This window comes from Trichosurus vulpecula, chromosome 4 (genome assembly GCF_011100635.1).
Source record: "Trichosurus vulpecula isolate mTriVul1 chromosome 4, mTriVul1.pri, whole genome shotgun sequence".
In the NCBI taxonomy this organism is placed as follows: Eukaryota; Metazoa; Chordata; class Mammalia; order Diprotodontia; family Phalangeridae; genus Trichosurus; species Trichosurus vulpecula.
The window spans coordinates 165,334,214-165,355,569 of record NC_050576.1 but is presented as its reverse complement, the minus strand read 5'-3'; the positions used below and the strand labels follow the sequence as shown (position 1 = coordinate 165,355,569).

Genomic DNA, 21,356 nt, shown 5'->3' with positions numbered 1-21,356 from the left:
AAAACAAAAAAAGTTTTCAGAAATTAAAATTTACATTCCCTTTGGCCTGAGCACCCACAGGTAAGGGTGATACCCTATGTGGACAGTGAAAGAATGCCATTGTCCTTCCCAACCTGACCCCTTCCTATCTTCTCAGGCTTGATAGATATAATTCCCCTTTATACACTCTGTTATCTAGCTATATAGATACAGGGCTTCCTCACACTGGGCACCCCATCTCCTATTTCAGCATCTGCTATCCCTTTGGGCCTGGAATATCCTCTTTCTTCATCTTCCATTCTTAGAATTCTTGACTTCCATTCAAGAGCCACTTTCTGCAGGAGCCACTTTCTAAAGTCATCTATTTACTTTATGTGTAGCTATTTCCTTTACATGTTGCACTTCCCACTGGAATGGAATTGTCCATGGAGGCAGGGACTGTCAACACCTTTCTTTGGACCTCCACTTGCTTAGCACAGTGCTTGGCACATAGTAGGTGCTTAATAATTGCTTTTTCACTTGTGGACAGCAGCACTTGCTGCCAAGTATAGAGGGAGAGGGGGCAACTAGGAGGCACAGTGGATAGAGTGCCAGGCCTGGAATAAGGAAGATTCATCTTCCTAAATTCAAATCTGGCCTCAGACACTTACTAGCTGTGTGACCCTGGGCAAGTCATGCAACCCCTTTTTGCCTCAGTTTACTCATCTGTAAAATGAGCTGGAGAAAGAAATGGCAAACCATTACAGTATCTTTGCCAAGAAAACCCCAAATGGGGTCACGAAGAGTCAGACATGACCAAAAAAGGGACTGAACAACAATAACATAGAGGAAGAAGGGTATAGACTGGGTTAGACCACCTCTAAGGATGACCTCCTTTTCATCTCCAAGTTTTAAGAAATTTGTGAAAGGGCCTCCCTCCCAGGCAGTTCTGGCTAAGGAGAAACATTCCCTTCAGTTTCATAATTCTTGCAGTCATGACAAAAGGCTTTCTTATGAAAGGAGCCTCTTTCGTCAGGATCACCCCCAAATTGATACTCTTTGGGAGCAAAAGTTAAATAGAAATACTTGTGTTCTCCAGTATCTATTTCTAAGCAATTGCCTGATGCTGTCTGCATAATGTGGGATTTGCTTTGTCATCATGCTGTCTTTGAGGAGAGAACAGGTGAATAACTAAGGATCAGCATTTTTTTTTAGGCCAACCTGTAATTTCATCCACATTGACAGGCAACTAGATAACGCAGTGGATAGGATACTAGACTTGGAGTCAGGAAGACCTGAGTTCGAATGTGACCTCAGACCCCTATTAGGTCTCTTTATCTCTGCTTCAGTCTCCTTATTGGTAAAATGAAGATCATAGTTACACCTGCCTCACAAGATTGTAGTGAGGTTCAAATGAGATAACATAGGATAAACACTTTTTTGTAAACTATAAAGCTGCAATGTAAATTCTATCCGTTGTGCTGTTAGAGAGGTTTTGTGAGGAACACGTTCTACTCTGGAGGTTGGTATTTTCTCTGCAATTTATAGTCCAAGATATTTGCTTAGAGCACTGAAAGGTCGGGGCCCCCAGATGGGATGTGTCAGAGGCTGGACCCCCGGGGGGTGCTCTTAGACTCCCAGAGTACCAGAGTATTTAACTATGAGTTTCAGTTTTTCCAAAAAGAGCAAAGAAAGACGAAGGGGCTGGGGAGGGAAGGAAGGCAAAGATTACTTAACCTCCCTCACTAGACTGTGAACTCCCTGAGGGCAGAGAACGTCTTTTGCCTTTCTTTGTACCCTCAGTGCTTTTTGTGGGGAGATGGATTCTTGGTCAACTTTTCTTTGGCCATTACCATGGCATCATGGATAGCAACTAGAAGGCTGAACATCCTGGGCAAGTCACAACCTATCTTGGTTTTAGTATCTGTACACTGGAGATAATACTAGAACCTCACAGGGTTGTGGTGAGGATCAAAGTGCTTTGAAAACCTTCTGGTGCTGTATACGTTTTTATGGAGGGGCTGTTAACTGCCTTTTAGCTTGTAAATGTGAGATGGTTACTTCTGGAAAGGAGTTGATAGCTCAGTCCACTGCAGTTGACATTAAAAAAAAATCCTTCTGTGTCATCTTGGCTCACTTGTCATGGGAAGCAGTGAGATAAGAATGAAGAGTGTCAGGACCTGGGCTCGAATTCCATCTCTTTCAATGTGACCTTGTCATTTCATCTCCCCAGGCCTCAGTTTCCCCACCTGTCACCTCACAGGATCAGATGAGATGTCCTCTGACACCCCTTCCATCTCTAAATCTATGAGCCTATCACTGTTACAGAGACCCTTTTGTGCTCCAATCATGGCTTAGGAAGAAAGGGGAGAGATGAATGCAAATAGTGCCAGGTAAGTAGATACAATTGAGAAGTTTAAGAATCACAGGCTGAAGCCTGTATGAAAATATAGAAATCTGTGCTGCTTCAAAGATAGGACTAGTGTGTGTATGCCTCACCTCCCTCATCCAGGAAAACCCTAGAGAAGGCCCAGGGCAGCAAGAACTTGCCTTGCTTTTGTTTTACGGCTGGTTGCGTGTGTGTGATGGCTGTTTTCTGCTCCAGAGCCCAAGGGATGGATTTCTGTGGACCCAAATTGTTCATTGGGCTGGATTAATCTCCCTGTTTTACCCAACCCATAATTTTTCTAACTCAGCTTTGGCCTTGGGGACTACAAACCTTACTAAGCGGAAAGCTTCCAGGCTGCCTTTGGGATGTGCAAACACACCTGGCACCCACTGGGGAGAAAGGGAAAGAGAAAGACTCAGAGTTGTCTTCCTTTCCTAAGCCCTGGCTCATCCAAACAAAGATGCTAAAAATGCTGTCATCTTAACACCCTTCTACAGGGAGGGAACTGACAGCTAAGCTCCAACTCCTGACACCTCTAATGCATCCCTCCTCTCCTCTCCTCTCCTCCTCCTCCTCCCCCTCCTCCTCCTCCAACAAGAACTCTGCCAACCTATATTCTCTTACTCTTAAATTATATCAGGGGATTGGAGCTTCAGTTTTCTTCCATTAAGCTCTAGACAACTACTTTTTTGGAATTTTCCCTCCTGGTGTCAGCCAGCGTTTGTTGCTGTTGTTGTTTGTCCTTCATTCTCACAGAGGACCATAACACCAAGAAGATGATGCCATGACTTGCAAGTGAATTGGATTTAAGTGAGAGAGGGCCATCAAAGTCACCAGCCTCGCTTTCTCCTCTGGAGCCATTGCGGTTTGGGGTGCTGGGAACCCTGAAATGTAAGGGTACAGGGCAAGTCTGTCTCAAAAGAATTTGACCACTTAAGCCTTCTTTCAGTCAAAGTAGAGAGGTTTTATTATAACACCAGCATGGAGGGCAGATTCTTAGTAAATCTGTTATATTGCCAATAGAAGAGGGCAGAGTTCTTAGTTTATCTGCAGTTTGGTGGGCATAAGACTGATACTTATATACCAAAAAAGACAAGAGATCAGGATGGGATTTAAGGAGTAGTAAATAGCCTGGGGTGGCCTGGGGGCTACAGAGAAAAGGTCTAGATGGGATTAAGGAGGGCAAGTAGCCTGGGGTGGGTGCTAGTGAAAGGGCAGTTAAAAGGATTATGGAGTGTGCAGGTAGAGTGGGATGGGCCAGATGCCTCAGGCAAAACGCTGGTGTTAGGGAGCTCTGGGGCTAGCTCTGCTTTCAGAGATTGGCCTTTTCCTTTTAAGGTCCAGGTCCCATCACCACATCTGAGCCATCTGGGTCCAGTGGCAAGATATAGATCATTGTGATTGGAAATGGTAGACCTTGACCTTTTTCAGCTAAGGTCTTTCCGAGTTCTCTCTTTAACTGAGGCAATGTGATTAAGGCTGCTTAAGAAGGGAGGTGCAGGATGGACCTTTTAATTAAAAAAAAAAACAAAACCACTCAATCTGGGAGGGGATGCCCCTCAGGATTTCTGGCCAAAAGAGAAACAATTACTATTTACTTTCACTGAGCCATCCCAGGCCTAACCAAGATCACTAGGTGGTGTTTCGGTAGGGTTTTGGAATCTGTGAAGCTTTTACTCAACATCCCTTCCTAAGGTTGTACAGTAAGCAAGTTCATGTCCACCTTCTTCACTTCCTGCCTCCTACGCCTAGGCTTCCCATTCCCGGCATTCCCGGCCTGGAGGCTTAAGGGAGTTGTAGGTTTGGAAGGAGAATTTTTTTTTTTTAATTTAGAGAGGCAGCTGGGTGGATAGACTTGGATACAGAAGGACCTAGGTTCAAGTGCAGCTTCAGAAATTAGCTGTGTGACCCTGGATAAGTCACTTAATCTCTCTTAGCCTCATTTAACTCATCTGCAAAATGGGGATAGTTAATAGTACTTACCTCTCCAGGCTGTTTTGAGGATCCAGAGATAAAGTGTGTAGCTAAATATTTTGCAAACCTTAAACCGCTATACCAATGTGAGCTGTTCCTCAAACTGGGGTTTGCCCATTATAACCAGTCAGACCTTGTTTCAGCTTCCGATTTTGAGGAGCTGCCTGGCTAAAAAGGCTCAAAAGGACAATTTTCAATGTGAGCATACTTGCCTTTCCTCACAAAGTGATGAAAAGGAATGAAAAGGAGATGTAGGCAGGAGAAGGACAAAGAGGGAAGATTAGCTGGGTTCAAGCCCTGAACTCAGACACTCACTTTGAGACCCTGGACAATTTGTTTTACCTCTGAGTGCCCCCAGGCAACTCTCTGAGACTGGGAATTGTAAATCTAGGTTGCTCCAGGGAGTTTCTTTACGGTGAGAATTACCATGGAGACCCTGGCCCTATAGAGCTTTCTTCCAGAAGAGAGGGCTAAGGATTCAATACTCAGCCCAGTGACCTACTATCTTAAGCAATAGTCCTGACTTGCTTTGTGAAAATCATTTGACACTCCTTATAACACTATCTCTGGGTAAACTATAGGAGACCCTTTAAAGGAATGGTTAAGCTAGAGTAGGATCAACCTCTTTGCTGGGGATAGAAGTCTGGAGGCCTGATACCTGTGCCTTAGAGTGAGAAGTACACTTCTGACATGCTTGGCCAAAGTATATTTTCCAAAAACCCAGCCATGGAGAGGTAACCCCATCAACTCAACCTGGGTTCCTATAGAAATATGATCTGCAACTTGGGGTCAGGAAGACCTGGGTTCAGCTCCTCCCTCAGATCCTTAGTTGCTATGTGACCCTGGGCAAATCACTTAACCTCCCTGGGCCTCAGTTTTCTCATCTGTAAAATGAAAGGGTTAGACTCAATGGCCTGTCAGGGCCTTTCCATCTCTAGAGTTATAATCCTATAACAATGACCCATTCAGGCACTTCAAATAGCTTCAAATACCAGAAGGTACTATAGGACATGGCTTTAACTTTATGAGGAAGAATTTCACAAGGGAGAAAAATCTCAGAGAAGTGCCTGCTTCCCTTTTCCGCCCACCCCCACCCCCAACTACAGAAAGGAAGGAGTCTGTGGGAGAAAAGGGTGGATATAAACGTCATTGCATCATCCAGATCCCAGCTGTGACCTGGCTCAGAGTTTTGTGTTTCAAAAATAACCATGGCTTACAGTTGGGGAAAAAGTAAACTGTTGCGTCTCCATGGAAACTAGATGAGAGAGAAGAAGCTCTTAGTCAAGGCTGCTGGATTCCAGCACATGTGGCAACATGGGATGGATGCCAGGAGGGACTGGAACCTGTGTAGCCTGGGGGTTTCCATAAGGGTGGGGATTCTCTGCAGAAGCCTAGAAACCCCTTAGCCCACCAGGGCAAACGGAGAGAGCAGACACCCTTGGTCTGATCAAAATGTTCAAAAGAAGGCCCTGTGAGTCTAAATAAATATTTATGGCAAAAATGCTTGTGTCCTTTCACTGTTGTAATTTCACTCTTGCTGCTTCCTAGATCATTGATATCTTGCTCTTAGGTAGTTGGCTAAGCAAAGGCAGATCACTTTAGAAAGCCCTGGTTCAGCCCCTCATCACCTCAAGACTATACTATTACAGTAGTGTCCTAATAATTCTCTCTACCTTTAGTCATTCTCTTCTCCAATCCATCAATTCATATAGCCATGAAAGTACTCTCCACACACCAGTCAGACCATGTCAGTCCACTGTTCAAAAGCATTATTGGTTCTCTATTTTCCCTAAGATAAAATATAAACTCCATAGCCTAGCTTTCAGAGTTCTCCACAATTTTACAAATACATACTTTCCCAGCTTTGTTTCACATTATGCCCTTGTATACACTCACCATTCAGCCAAATTGGACTACTAGCTCTTTGCTGAATTTGACATCAAGTCTTGCCTCTGTGCAGTTTCACAAATTGCTCCCTATCCCAGGAATGCAATTCTTCCTTTCAAAATTCTTATCTTCCTTCAGAGTTCAGTTCAGGTACCACCATGAAGTGTTACCTGATCCCCCCAGTCCTCTCTTTCTTCAAATTACCTTTTGTTATACTTATATAGCACCTCTCCCCCACCCAAGTTGCAGGACAGGTTCTCCAGAGGATGGTGACCTCAGGTTCAAAGTATTCTGTGGTTCTGCTCTTCTGACAGTGTTGCTTACTAGCCCCCACCAATGTGTTTTCCTTTCAGTAATCAGCTAGGAGACACAATTAGCTGAAAGAAATGCATTTACAGAAATGACAGAGTGAAAAAAGAAGCAACAAAACATCTTCCCCATAAATGGGTGCATTCTTCCACAAGTACATTCACCATCATCTGGGGAAGTAGACACATACTGAGGTCCCAACTAGAGAGCATAGGAAACATGTTTGGCTAGGGCACATCCACATACATATGGTCAAGGAGCAAGTAATTTCTCTGATGTGGCAAAACTAGAAGATCAGATACTACTGATTTCTTCATGTTGCTCCTGCTCACCTTAGTCTCCTAGTTTCTACAATATGCCCCTCTGGTCTGTTGGAGCCTGCGCTGCTAGTCATCCCTTGGCCATAGAAGCCTCTAGTTTTTGGTCAGCTGGAATTTATGACTAGTGTACTGCTACTCTCTTTTAGAAAGATTAGGAAATGTTTGCCCTAAGCACAGAAGAAACTTTCCCTGTTTTGCTCCCACAGAGTCTTGGTTTAGACTCCTCCCATCACCTGAACATGAAGAAGACTCTTAATCCCTTTGAATCAAGCTCTGTGGAACAAAGAGAACAAAGACTCGGGTTCCCTCAGCAAGCTATCATCCTTGGAATTAGACTTTCTTTCAACCATTCTTCCCATTGTAGAGCTGTGTCCTCCCCTTGGTCACCTCACTCTGGCCTGTGGTGATCTCACAATAAGGCAAGTAGTCTAGGTCTGTAAATGCAAAAAGAAAAAAAAAACCAAGCATTTCTCATTAGATACCCATCATTCTAGTGATATAAACTTCACATTTCTCCCCATTAGATTCAATGTCAGTATTTATACAGGATTCAGTGATACGGCATGCCACTCAAGAAATCAACAGATTCAAAAGTCTGTAAAGTGACTTCAGTGGAACTGACTTATAAGGGGAAACAGCCAGAAAAGGGGTGTGGGGGAAGACTGTACAATTACAAACCATTTTTTTTTTTGCCTATTTCTCTAGGATCCTTCAAACTGGAGCACCAAAATTTAAAGTTTTGAGTAGGGAATCTTTTTAGAGGTCTCCAATTTTAGGGGCCCAATTTTATCCTAAATGAGTCCTTACATGTAACATGGTTAGTTCTGGCCCTACTTTCTGAGGGCCTGGTCTGTTACATCACCCCGTTAGGATTCTAGGGTACTCTAGGGGTTAAGGTATCTCTTTCCTCTCTTCAGCTCATGCCCCCAGCAGCTGTGTGAAGATAGGCTGATAATTTAGCTCAGTTACTGTGTAACATTGGTCCTAACAAGTTCATATCTAAAGCTGCCTTTGCTGCAGCTTCTGAGGGCCAGAGTCCCAGATTCTTGCCACTTAGGGCATCTCTGCTAGACTGACTGCAACAGTTGCCTAGACTCCTGAATTCCTGGATCCTCAGGGATCATGCTCCTGGCTCAATCTGGTCCAATGGGAGACTTTCCTCCCTGTACCTAGATTTACAGACCAAGGACCCAGGCCCATTTCTCAGAACCATGTGGTTTTAAGGAGGGAAGGAAAAGGGCCCAGGGCCCTTAACCCTAAATACAGTTCTCTCACTAGAAGCCATTAGAGAGGAGTCACATAGATCCCAAAGACAGGAATGCTATAAAAGGTCTGGTAGGTGCTGATTCAGGCCCTTTCAAAGTCCAAGACATTTCTGCCTACTCTGCCAATGGAAAAAAGTTCCTTTCAACTTTGCTGAAGCCAACCAAAAACAATTGCAGAATGTCCACATTCTGTTGAACCAAAGTGGAGAAAATCACTTAGTGGCCTTCAATACTGCTAGGCAATCCTTTTACAACTCCATAGTTAACTCACCACAATGGCTCTTCTAAACCTTTCCATCCCTCCTCAGACTTCCCAGGGGCCCTCCTTGACCTCCTTAGCTGAGAACCCCGTCTTATACGTCACAGAAAAAAAATTGAGGCCATTTGTTGAGAGCTCCCCATTGTCCCCTTCTCATCTCACATCACCCACATGCCTGCTGTCACCTCTGTCTCCACCTCTGTCTCACACAAAGAGGTTGCCGTACTACTTGCCGAGGCAAACCCCTGTACTTGCACAAGTGATCCCATTCCATCTCATCGTCTCTAGCAAATAGTCCCCTCTATTATTCCCATTCTCTTACTTATTTTCAATCTCTCCCTGTCCATTGACTGCTTCCCTACTACATATAAACATATTCCTGTCTCCCTCATCCTCCAAGAACCGTCACTTGATCCTTCCATCCCTGGCAACTATAATCTCTTATCTCTTCTGCCTTTTGCGGCTAACCTCCTGGAGAAGGACATCTATAATAGGTACTTCCCACTTCCCCTCCTCTTCCTCTCTTCTTAACTCTCTACAATCTGGCTTCCAACCTTATCATTCGACTGAAATTATTCTCTCCAAAATTACCAAAGATCTTTTCATACCTAAATCTAATGGCTTCTTCTTGGTCCTCATATTTCTTGACCTCTCTGCAGCCTTTGACACTGTTGTTCACCCTCTTCTCCTTGATACTCTCTTCTCTCTAGGTTTTTATGACATTACTCTCTCCTGGTTCTCCTACATCTCTGATCATTTCTTCTTAGTCTCCTTTGGTAGTTCTTCATCCAGGTCATGCCTACTAACATTAGGTGTCCTACAGAGCTCTGTCATGGGCCATATTCCTTTTATACTATTTTACTTGGTGATCATATCAGCTCCCATGGATTCAATTATTGAATTTATTAATTGAATTAACTATATTAAGTATACGTATATGTGTGTACATACATATGTGTGCATATATGTATATATTTTTATGATTCTCACACCTACTTATCCAGCCCTACTCTCCTTACTGACTTCTAGTCTCACATCTCTGCCTATTAACTATTGTGGATGTCCTATAAAGATCTTAAGACTCAATATGTCCAAAACTGAATTCATTATTTTTCCTCCCCCTTCCAAAATTCCCTGTTACTGCATCACCAACTTCTCCATCACTTTGGTTTGAAATCTAGGCTCTCTCTCACTCCCACCATGTCCAATCTGTTTCCAAGGAGCATCCATTTTAGCTTTGTAAGATTTCTCTCACATGCCCCCTGCCATCCTCCTGCCACCACCCTGATACAGGTCCTTATCCCCTCACACAAAGACTATTGCAATAGCCAGTTCCAATAGTCTCCCTGCTTCAAGTCTCTCTCCACCCCAGTCCATCCTCCGCTCAGCTGCCAAAGTGATCTTTCTAAAGAGCGGGTCTGCCCACTGCTCGGTAAGCTAAGCTGCAATGGCTCCCTATCACCTCTAGGATCAAATATAAAATCCTCTGGCTTTTAAAGTCCTTCAGGCACATGAGGCTAAATTGAAAGAGGCAAACCCTTATACTTGGTTGTTTCAGTTACTTGCCCCTTGTCTCTTCATTCTCCTTATTTCCTACAAAAACTACTATTCAAAGTCCCTTATAAGCTGAATCCATTCTCCTTAGAATGAAAGCACTTTTAAGGCAGGGACCAGGTCCTACCGTTGCTGGTTTTTGTCTCTAGTCATCCCATTAACTTTCAGCACACTCCATTCTCAGATAAGTTTTCCACTTAGATTCAAAGACTGGGAGTGGATGCTGCAACTTGCTCCACACTCTGTAAGTCAGCAAAAATAGCCAGACTACAAGGTTCCTGGACTCAGTTCATCATACTATCTACTCATTCAGACAATGTTGCTTCTCTTTGGCACCGGTTAAGCAAAAGAAAGATGCAAAATGGTTCCCTAGCTTGGGTCTCTTTAAATGTTCTTCATTGCTCTTCCAATATTAGTCATTTAAAAATAAAAAAAAAAACCAAACAATTCTTAGAAAGAGGTGGCTGAGGTTTTGCTTAAAGTAGCTGTTTTCAGGGGAATATACTCTGTGGGGAACTTTAGGTGTTTGCTGGAAATTATCTGTTGTGCTAAAACATATATTAATTTTTTTTACTCCTGAACTCAGGCCATCATTCCCATCTCCCTTCCCCCTTGCCTGGAACCATTTCCATCCCTCTCCAGGCCAGGCTGGCAGTGCTCATTGGACACCCTACCCTTCCAGCTCCCCTTTATGTGCTGCATTCCACCATTAAACTTCAGAGAGTTCTCCTACGGTGACTCTCTTGCTTATATTTGTGGTCCCAGAGCTTAGCACATTGCCTGGCACATAGTGAGAGTTAAATGAAAACTTTGAAGAAAGAAATAGCTGACTGGCCAGTAAAAATTTGTTTATTTTTTAAATACCATATCTATTGACATATTTTTCCTCCTTCAAGGTCCAGTTCAGATGCTACCTTTCCCTGATCTTTCACCTTCATGTGTATCCTCTACCTTCTTTTTGACTATCTCCCTCTTTGAATCTCCCTCCTTGAAGCTCTGACCTATCCTATGTACTTAATTATTTTTAAAACATCCTTGCTTTTGTCCTTCGTTCTCGAAGAGGACCATGACGTCAGGGAAATGATGACATGACTTGCAGTTGACTTTGATTTGAGTGAGGGAGGGCTGTGCAAGGTCACCAGCCTCACTTTCTCCTCCAGAGACATCTGGTCCAGTGGCCTGATATTCACCAGGACGACTAGAGATGGCCCAGGATGCATTGGGAGACCCTGGCCCTTTAAAGCCAAGGTCTTTTTAGGTTCTCACTTTGGGTGAGGTAACACCCTTTCAGTGAATAGGCCTCTTTAAGACGTTAATCAAGGGATCACCTCTTTAATCAAAACTCAAAAAAGGAAAAAAAATCAAAATGGGAGGGGAAGACCCTCACTATTTAGTATTTACCTTCACTCTGTCCAATCTATGAGCTCCAGAGTGAACTGGGCTTAAGGCTTGGTTTTCGAGAAAGAAATCTAGCCAGTAAACTCCAAGTTAAGGAGGGAGCCTTGGGCCATCGAAATGTACCTTCCTTTGGGCAGAGGAGGGAGAGGGAGGGGGAGGAGGGGAAGAAGGAGATATGACATTTCAGGGGACAGATTCCTGACCTTGGATTCAGGAAGACCTGGGTCCATATTTACCTCCATCATTACTAACATATGACCATGAGCAAATAAGTCAATTAACCTTGATGAGTCTTGAGCTATACATTAAAACTTTAAGTTATCCAATCTGGTCTCAGACACTTGACGCAGCAGCTGTGTGACCTTGGGCAAGTCACTTAACCCCAATTGCCCTGGCCTTCCCCCCCTCCAAAAAAAAAAAAACCTTCAAGTTATAGTTACATTTTTAGTCTTTGCATCTGCAGCATACTGATTAGTTAAATTGAATTGAATTCATCCTCTTTGTACAAGTTTCTAATTGATGGACCATTCCTTATAGAAACTGGAGGAGAAAAGAGAACCACTGATATTACTAACCTCACCTTGATAAATTCCTGATTCACAAATATGCTGGAACAATTATAGCCAAAACCAACTTGCATCCTTTCACATCAAGGCTTAACTGTGAGGCTTTCCCCCCATCTATTCAACAAATATTGGCCAGCTACTGGGAGAGGTAGCAAGACAATCAATATCCCAGGTGGACTTGGATTCAGGGTGCCCTACATTCCAACCCCATCTCTGACCTGCACTGGCTTTGTGACACTGGACCAGTCATAATCTCTTAGTGCTTCAGGCAATGCAAGTATGAGTTTTTTGTTGTTTTCTTTTATGTCCCACTAGATATGAATAATGACCTGACTTTTCTTTGTTAAAGGGACTCTTTGAGGGTCAATAGATCTAAAAGTCACCTAGAAGATGTTAAAACAAATAGATGTCCATTTGTGCAAGTGAATGTCAGAGTTCAGGTCATCACAGGTGCTATATCTTAATTTCATTTCACTTTAATTCGAGGAGCCTGATAATGAATTAAGTCCTCCCTGGGTATCCAAAACCAAAATAAAACAGTCCCAGCTCTCAAGGATCTTGTATCCTATTTGAAGGGAAACAATGTATCCACATAAAAGTATATACAAAATATTAACACAGTAATTTCCTTGGTGAAGGCAAAGGTCAAGTCAGGGTCGCTTGTTAACGATATAACAAGGTTCCAGAGGGCATAATGGAAGGAAAGGGAACCAATCAACAAGTGTTCTTTCTTACTCTCTAGCCTTCCCCCAGCTCTGATAGACAAGCTTTGGCAGGGGCTCAGGTTTCCCTGCCTTTTTTTTTTTTTTTTGGTGTCTCCATCATTCTTCCAAGGGAGTATTCTCTCCTCCTCCAACATCCTTCTAGGTGTCTTCCTCCATTACAATGTAAGCTCTCTGAGGGCAGGGATTGACTTTCTTGCTTATGTTTTGTATCTTCAGTGCTTAGCATTGTGATTGACAGGAAGTGAGTGATTAACAAATGCTTTACCTGTTTATTTATTTGGTACCTACTATGTGCCAAGTACTGGAGATATAAATACAATGAATGCAAAGAATGAGACTGGGAGACCAGAGGGATGGGACTCTCATGGATGGGTATGAAGGAACAGGGAGTGCTCTTCAGGGAAGAGCTCTTTGGACCAAGTAAAGGGGCAAGCAAAGTGGGACTTTTTGTTGTCTTTTGTTTTGGAGTGCTTCTCAGCACTAAGGCAATTCAATGCCTTTGATTGAGTTTTGCCTTTGTTTGTAGAAAGGCCTACACCCTTTTGCTAATTAGATTACAAGAGGTGTGAAACCCTCCAGAGGTGTGAAGTGCTCTGACCCTGAAGAAGTATATATATACTCTGAGGTTAACATTTTGTTTGGGGCTCATTCATTGGAATAACGTTGGTGTGGAGACTCTGGGTAGACATTAAGGAGCCCCCTGGCTTTGAAAACCCAGATGTTGGTATTTCTCTCTCTGGTAACTGTGTATATATTGCTTTGGTCAGACAGAAGCCTGTCTGTTGATTTGTGTTATTCTCTCTGTTTGTAATTTCTGTTTGTATTTGTTCTGAAGTTCAGGGTGCTGACTTTTTCCCCTGAACTAATTGAATGATATATGTATGTTAGATTAAAGTGAGATTGTAAACCCCTTAAAGTTTCTTTCCTTAGAAAAGCAAACCTGTGCTAGCAGCCCTCCTGTGTGCTGGTGTTATTGGTCTCACACCTCCACAGCAACTGCAAGCAGCATTGTTGTTACACCAGGTAGCCACACAACTCAGAATCACAGGGGATTCTTAGTAGAGTCATAACGCAGCAGATGGTCAGGTCCTTTATAATATAGTGAAGGTAATGTAAGGGGTTTTTTTTGGAATCTTTTTGCGGGGGGGAGGCAATTGGGGTTAAGTGGCTTGTGTAGAGTCACACAGCCAGTAAGTGTCTAAGGCTAGATTTGAACTCAGGTCCTTCTGACCTAAGGGCTGGTGCTCTAGGTAATATAGGTTTGATGATCAATTCCTTAGAAAGAGGTGGAAAACAGGAGAAGATTATCTCCCCCAGAGCAGGGGCTCATGAGAATCTTTGTTCCTGGGGTGCCAGCAGATGTGGAATGGGAAGGGCAGCAGAGCAGATGTCCAGTCCCTGGTCCTACCTGAAGGTCAAGGCAGGGGTGGTTGGTGGAGTTCTGGGGCTAGACTGATTAAAGTACTCACTCTCAGCCAAATCAGCTCTGCCTCAGGACTTCAGGGTTTGAATAAGGTCATGAGCTTTCGAGGTACAGATACATTTAAAATCTTTTGACACATGAGGCTATGTAGTGTGGTGGAAAAGGCCCAGGATTTGGAGTCAAGGGACCTGAGTTTGATTTCTACCTTTGCCTCTTACTATCTTTCTAGTTTTGGGGAAACCACTTAACCTCTTCTCTGGGCTTTACTTTCCTCTGTAAAATGAGAGGTTTGAACTAACTGACCTCTAGCTCTAAATGTAAGACCCAGCTATGTCATGTCTTCTTATACAACATCTACCTTAAGAATTTCAAAGTATTTTGCAATATTTCTGTGGATCCATAATCTCTTTGGTGTGGGCAATTTCCTTCTTCCTTACCCCCTTAGATGGCTACCCATTAATGTCTGCTAGTTCTTTGTGATCTTTTGCCCATATTTTAAAAAAAATTGTTCATCAATATTTTTCTGCAACTCTTTAGAGGAATATCTAAGAGGGTTTCTTTTTGTCCTAATAATTTTCTGGGTAAATCCTTGGGCCAGCCATCTGTTATCCTTTGCCTTTCTTATGTGACTGGCTTAACTTCTACATTTAAAAGCAATTGAATTAATTCCAGTGACAACCAGGGAACTTGCTGACCTGGATCTAGAGTCAAGAAGATCTGAGTTCACATCCAACCTGAGATATTTACTGGCTGTATGATGCTGGGTAAGTCACTTTACCTCTATCTGCTTCAGTTTCCTTAACTATAATGGGGATAACAATAGCATCTACCTTATTGTGAGAATTAAATGAGATAATATTTGTAAAGTGTTTTGCAAACCTTAAAGTGTTATAAAAATGTTATAGCTCTGATCATTACTCTTGTTAAGGAAATTATGACAGATGAAGTTTGCCTTGGTAGCTCCAACCTCCAAGCTCATAGTAACCTTTTCTTTGGGCAGCTTTCTCTCTCTCTTCTCAGCTTTCTACTGTCCACTCTTCCTATTAAAACCTGCTTTTCAGGAAAGGAATTAGATATCAAGAAAAGGTCAGTAACTGATAATATGTCTCCTTTTCAGGCATTTTAAAAAATATTCAGCTAAAGGAGATGAGGCTTGTGGGGATATGTGGTTTCAAGCCTTAAGAAACACATAGGAGAAATATTTGGGGGTGTCCTGAAATGAGGCCACTACAGGCAGGCTTTGTTCTAAGGAGGCAAAAAGCCCAAATTATAACCCTCCTGTGAATCAGCCAGGTGTGTCCATGTTATTGTCAGGGTATTAGGAAAGGTAGCAATACAAGGGAAGGACACAACTCCTCTTTGTCTGGACCTATAAATGCATGATTTGTCCTATGGGCAGTCATCCCTAAACTATTCAGGAGAATATTTTTGGAACTGCAGACATCAGAAGCCAAGCAGAACAAGGGCTTCCACCCTCTACTTATTGAGATTAATCAGATTAGTGGTTTTTTTTTCTGCCCAGATCTAAAAGTACTGCTTATTTATTGTCTATTGAATCAAAGAAGTTCATTCCCTGGAAGACATACATGGGCACCGAAAAAGTAACATATTTAAATAGCAGATAGAGCAGACTGTGAGGTGTCCCCCTGTCTTATAAACTTAAATACACACAGACTGGGATCTTTAGGCACAGCATGCCCACAAACCTCAGAACTGTGTCCTGAGTCCTCTTCATTTTTACCTCTGTTCTGTCTTATTTGGTGATCTGGTCACCTCTCGTGGATTCAGTTTCCATCCCCATACTGATGATTTTCTGACCTACCTATCCAGTCTTTGCTGACCTCTAGGCTCACATCTCCAGTTGCTTTTTCGACATGTCAAACTGCATGTCCTACAGACATCTTAAACTCAATGTGTCCCAAATTAAATTCATTATTTTTCTTCTCAAAGCCTCCACCTTTCCAAATTTTCCCATTACTCTCAAGGGCAACAATGTCCTCCCAGTCGCTTATATTGGAATCATGAGGTGTCATCCTCAGCTCCTCACTACCTCCCAATCCCCACATCCAATCTGTTGTCAAGGCCTGTCAATTTTACCTTTGTGACACCTCTTGCATATGCCCCCTTCTGTCCTCTGACACAACCACTACCCTGGGGCAGGTTCTTGTTACTTCATTCCTGGACTGTATCAGTCAGTCAATAAGCATTTATTAAGTGCCTACTTTGTGCCAGGCATTATGCTAAGTCTCAGAGATACAAAGAAGAGACAAAAGATGGTCCCTGCCTTCAAGGAACTCACAAGCAAATATGTTCAAAATATTGCAATAGTCTGCTGGTTGGTCATACTGCCTCAAGTCTTTCCACATTACAATCCAACTTCCACTCAGCCACCGAAGTGATCTTCCTAAAGAACAGGACTAACCATGTCACTCTCCTCTTTAATAAACTCCAGTGGCTCCCTGTTAATTCCAGGATCAAATATAAAATCTTGTTTTTGGAGTTCAAAACCTTTCAAAACTTTCCCCCACCCCCTTCCAGTCTCCTTATACCCTCATGTACTCTGTTCTGAGACCTGGTTTGCTCTTCCACAAATGAGATACGCCATCTCTCAATTCCTGGCATTTTCACTGGCTTTCTCTCATGCCAGTGCCTTCTCTCTGTCAAATATCTCCAAATTATCCTGTCTGTATCTTTTTTGTGCATAGTTATTTGCCTGCCGCCTCTCCCATTAGACTGTGAGCTCCTTGAGGACAGGGACTGTCTTTTGTCTTTCTTTTTATCCTTAGACTAGAGCTTAGCAGCATAGTGCCTGGCACAGTAGGTCCTTAAAAAATATTGATTAACTGACTGACATATTCATGAAGGTGTCTAGCAAGCTGCATTTTATTTTCTTTATGGTCACATGTACAGAATATACTCACCCCTATCCCAACATCAACGCAATGACACACAAATGCTCTTTTTGTGAATTGCTTCTTCAAAAGGAACCCTCCCACCTCTCACTATCCCTCCTAATATATTACATGGATGCATTGCGGATTTTTATTTGCTTAATTATAACTCCTTTCCGTCTAATCTTAAACTTTTCTGCCTTTGCTTCACACTCTATCTTTGTGATGTTCCCCCCTAGTCCTGTGTCAATTTGCATGTGTAAATGGGCACATACAGAGAAAGAGCCTATTTTAGCCCATCTGCCACCCCATCAAATGAGATATTATTTGTAAAGCACTTAGTATGGTGCCTGGCACCTAGTAGGTGCTTAATAAATCCTTGTTCTTTCCCCTCTCCTCCCCCAACACTGATTGAAATGTGATCTTTCACTGTAGTCTCAGTCCTCTAATTTTAGGAAATACCCAGGTCCTTGTCTTCAGCCAGAATGCCTTAAATTTTTTTTTTGTCTTGTGCAGCATATTTGATTCTGAAAGTACCAGGGGATGTATCCATCTGTGCTGCTGAGTCATGAAATTGGCTCAAGGAAAGAGTAAGAAACAAGGGAATGAAAGTTGCACATGACCTAGCTATTAGTGATTCTGCTGTTTTGGTTTTGGCAAGTGGAAAATCCATAAATGAATTGATAAATTGGAGCTCCCTGGTATTGGGAGATGTTGCCTTACCCCATACCCAGCCTATCCCCTCCTAACAGCTCCTTTCCTAATACACTGACAATAGCATTAATACTTGAGCAATTCCTGAAGGGATGCAAGAGGTTTCCCTCTTGCTAGAGTAGAGAGCCCTCAGGATTTGAGACCCTAGAAGAATTTCCACTGTTTTTTTTTAAACTCTCACAATGATTTTGATTTTTTCCCCCTCTGGAAGCAGAGATAAAGGAACCCTTCCTGCCTAGGTCTTTTTAAATCCCTTAGCATTTTTGGAATCATCTTTATGTGGGGGAAACAAACTCTTAAAGATGCTGGTATCCAGAGTAAATGGCAGAAGAAAATGAGGAAGGACATCGACGAAACTATGAATAAAAGGAAATCAATAAATGAAGTGTGCCTTTCCGGTTCCCTTCATCTCATTCCCACTTCTTTCACTGTTCAGCATTTCTTATGCTAGTGATTTACAACGGTGAGGAGTTTGGGCTGGTGAGTAAAGCACTGGGCATAGAGTCAGGACTCCAAGTGGCTGAGTCACTGAGGAGTCTTAAGGAAGTCCTTCCCTTCTCTTCATCTTAGCTCTCCTCATGTTGCTGGTGCTGGTAGGGGCTCACGCTGGAAATGAGGAGGATGTGAGCTAGAGGTGAAGAGTCCTCCATATCTCCTCTTCTTTGACATAAACAATACAAGTGGGAAAACTCGAGAGAGCCCAAAGTGACATAAGCCAGTTTCCTTCTTTGAAAAACGGCATGGTTAGGCTAAATGATCTCTAAGTTGTCTTCCAGCTCTGACATTCTACGATCCTTTGATTTTTATGACTGATGTATTATGTGCCCCCATTTGAGAGCTCCTTGAGAGCAGAAACTCTCTTTTGCATTTGTTTTGCCTTGCAGAAGGGTTTGGGACCCTCTTTTGCCTTCCTCACAGCTTAGCACAGTGCTTGGCACACATTAGGCGTCTCAAAAACGCTTCCATCGCATAGAAACCCTGGAATTAAAAACGAGGATGTGTGTCTGAAATGGTTAGAGAAATTCGGATGAGGACCCGAAGTACCGTGTTATCGAACTGAAATAAGGGGAAGACATTCTCAGGTAACCCTGAATTTCAGGTACCCTCTGTAGGCAACTTCCTATAATTAATCCCGAGCCCATGGAATTTTCCCCTAGAATACCTACCCATATAAAATTCCTCCTGGAGACTGAAAGAAAAAAAAAAGACTTTTCTGCTTTGGTGATGCTCTATGTCAGACTTGGGCTGCTGCCGGAATCTCCCCTGCCTTCCCTAAGAGGCTGGTCAAGTAGGCATTAGCATCCCTTGTGAGTCAGGGCCAATTGAATAACAAGGGCCGCAACCACCTTATTTGCTTTCAGATTTTCCTCTTTCTCGGTCTGTGGAGTCTGAGGACCCGTGTTCAAATTCTGCCACCGATGTAGTCTGTGACCTTAAGTCATTGGATTTCTCTGCGTTTTTTCTGTAAAAAGGGGTTTGGACTAACTGGCTTCTGAGGTTCCATCCACCTCTAGACCCTATAATTTTATGATTCTCCAGTGAGGCTTCAAACATTTTCAACCCCCTCCAAAAAACAAACAAAAAACCAAAAACCAACCCGAAACGAAACAAAACAAAACCAACTAACCAGATTTAGAACCACCCTATTTGCTTTTGGATTTTCCTCTCATTTTTCGGGGAGGTTTCAAGCATACGAGTAAAAATCTTGTATGGTGGGGGAAAGAGACCGAGGAGACGCGTATGTGGCACGGCATGTGTGTGCATGGGAGTCCAGACGGGGTTGGTACTTAGTTGATGGGGAGGGGTCTCTGTGTCTTGCCTTTCTCTATTTCTGTCTCCGCACCTCTTACGGTGTTTCTATCTGTCTCTGTTTCAGTGTGTGTCTCTCCCTCACCTTCCCCCTCCTCCAGTTGGTCTATTCAAAGACTCACTTCCCCCCTTCCCACCTCCTCCCTTCACCTCCCTTTGCGCGTCTAGTGTGGGGGCGAAGGGGGCCGCTGGTAAATGGGGGAGGCGCGCGCACGCGCAGCCGCCCGGTGCTTTGCGCGTGCTCTCCTCCTCCGCCCTTCTCGCCCTCCCCCGGGACCGGGCGGCGGGCTCAGGGAGCGTGCGCGCGGCCCGCCCCGGGCGCGGGCGGAGGGGTGAAGGAGGGGCGCGCGGCGGCCCCAGCCCGCAGACGCTGGAAGCCGCGCAGGAGGACGGACGGGGAGCGCGGGCAGTGGGGCGCAGCGCAGCGAAGCGGACGGGACGGACCGTACAGCCTAGCCCAGCCCTGCCCAGCGGAGCCAAGCGGAGGACCCCAGCCGGGCAAGAGCCGAGCTGGTAAGCTAGCTCAGGGGGCAGCATCTGGGCCGGCCGGCTCGCAGCTCTGCTCTGTCCTGCGGGGGTTGCTTCCCGGGGCTGCCTCGGGCCCGCGGGCCACAGGCCGTCACCGACTCGGGCGTCCAGGAAACCCGGTACCCACGCGGGACGGCGGCGGGAGACGGAGCGAGCGGCGTGCAGCCCCCCCCCCCCCCCCCCCCGCCTGGGTTGTCCGTGGCGCCCCTCAGTTCGTCTTCTCCATCCCCTGAGCCCGGGGCGCCCACTTTTTTTTAATCACCTCACTTTTTTTTATCACCTCCTCCTCACCCCCTCGTTGCCTTTTCTTTTCCCTTCCCTGCCCCCTATCCCTTGACGCCTCCGCCTCTTCCACCCTCCCTTATCCCTCTTCGCCCCCGTCTTTTTTTTTTTTTAACCCCTCCTCCTTGTAGCCCTCTTGCCCTGTCTGCTTTCCTACTCCTTGGACACCCTTTACCGTTCCTCCCTCCTCGGTCACTCTCCTTTCCCATTCCTTTCCCCGAGTCCCTTGTCGCTCCCTCTCTACTCCATCACTTCCTTTCTCCCTTGCCACCTCTTCCTTTGCTTTCCACTCCTTACCTCTTGTCGCCCCCCCCCCCCCGGTTTTCTTCTCCTTCACTCCCTCTCTCATTTGCCCTCTTCCCTCTAGTAGCTCCTTTTCTGTTTTCTCTCCTTCCACTTCTCACCCCTTGTCTCTCCCTTTTCTTACTCTTTCCTTGTTACCTTTCTCTTACCTACTCTTTTCATTTCTTGTCATCCCCCCCCTTTCATCTTTTCCCCCTGCTCGTCAGTCACCCTCCCAACTCTTTGGCCCTTTCCTGTGTCTCTTTTTTCTCTTATTCTTGTCACCCCCCATTTTCTTTTTTTCCAATTGTCAGCCCTCCTTTGCTCTCTTCCTCTCCACCCCATCTCCTCATTTTGTTGTGCGCGCCCGCCCCCGTCCCCCCCTCAGTCCACCCTTTCCTTCCCACTTTAGCTCTGACTTTACTTTTTCATCTCTCTTCCCTTCCCTCTGGACCTCCTTTCTCCCCACCTTCTTCCTGCTCTTTGCTTCTCCCCTGCAGCTTTTTTGACCCCATCTTTCCCTCAACCCGTTCTTGGTTTCCTTTTTTTTTACCTGCCATCTTACCCTTCACCTAGCACTCCTAAGTGGGTTGCAGCTGCTTACATATTCAATATCTGTGTGTGTTTCTTAGGAAACAATTTGAGTTTCGTGATATCAGTGTTCAGCCTGACCATTTGTGGTTTTAGATCACTTTGTATAGTACTAATTCCTTATTGTTTCCCCCTAAGTACTCCTGTGTTTCTGAACGCCACACTCCTGTTGATAAAAAAGTTGTGGGTGAGTGTATTTTTGTGGGGAAGGGGTTTGTGTGGATAATATAAC

At 44.3% G+C, this 21,356-nt stretch overlaps 1 protein-coding gene across 1 annotated transcript in view; it reads left to right on the top strand.

The window, feature by feature from the left end:
* The first annotated feature begins 19,757 nt into the window (after window positions 1-19,757).
* Window positions 19,758-21,356, top strand: part of DUSP14 (dual specificity phosphatase 14) — a 35,279-nt gene continuing 33,680 nt past the window's right edge. Inside the window, exon 1 of the mRNA XM_036757631.1 lies at window positions 19,758-19,954. The gene's annotated coding sequence lies outside the window, so the exon portion shown is untranslated. The remainder of the gene's footprint in view (window positions 19,955-21,356) is intronic.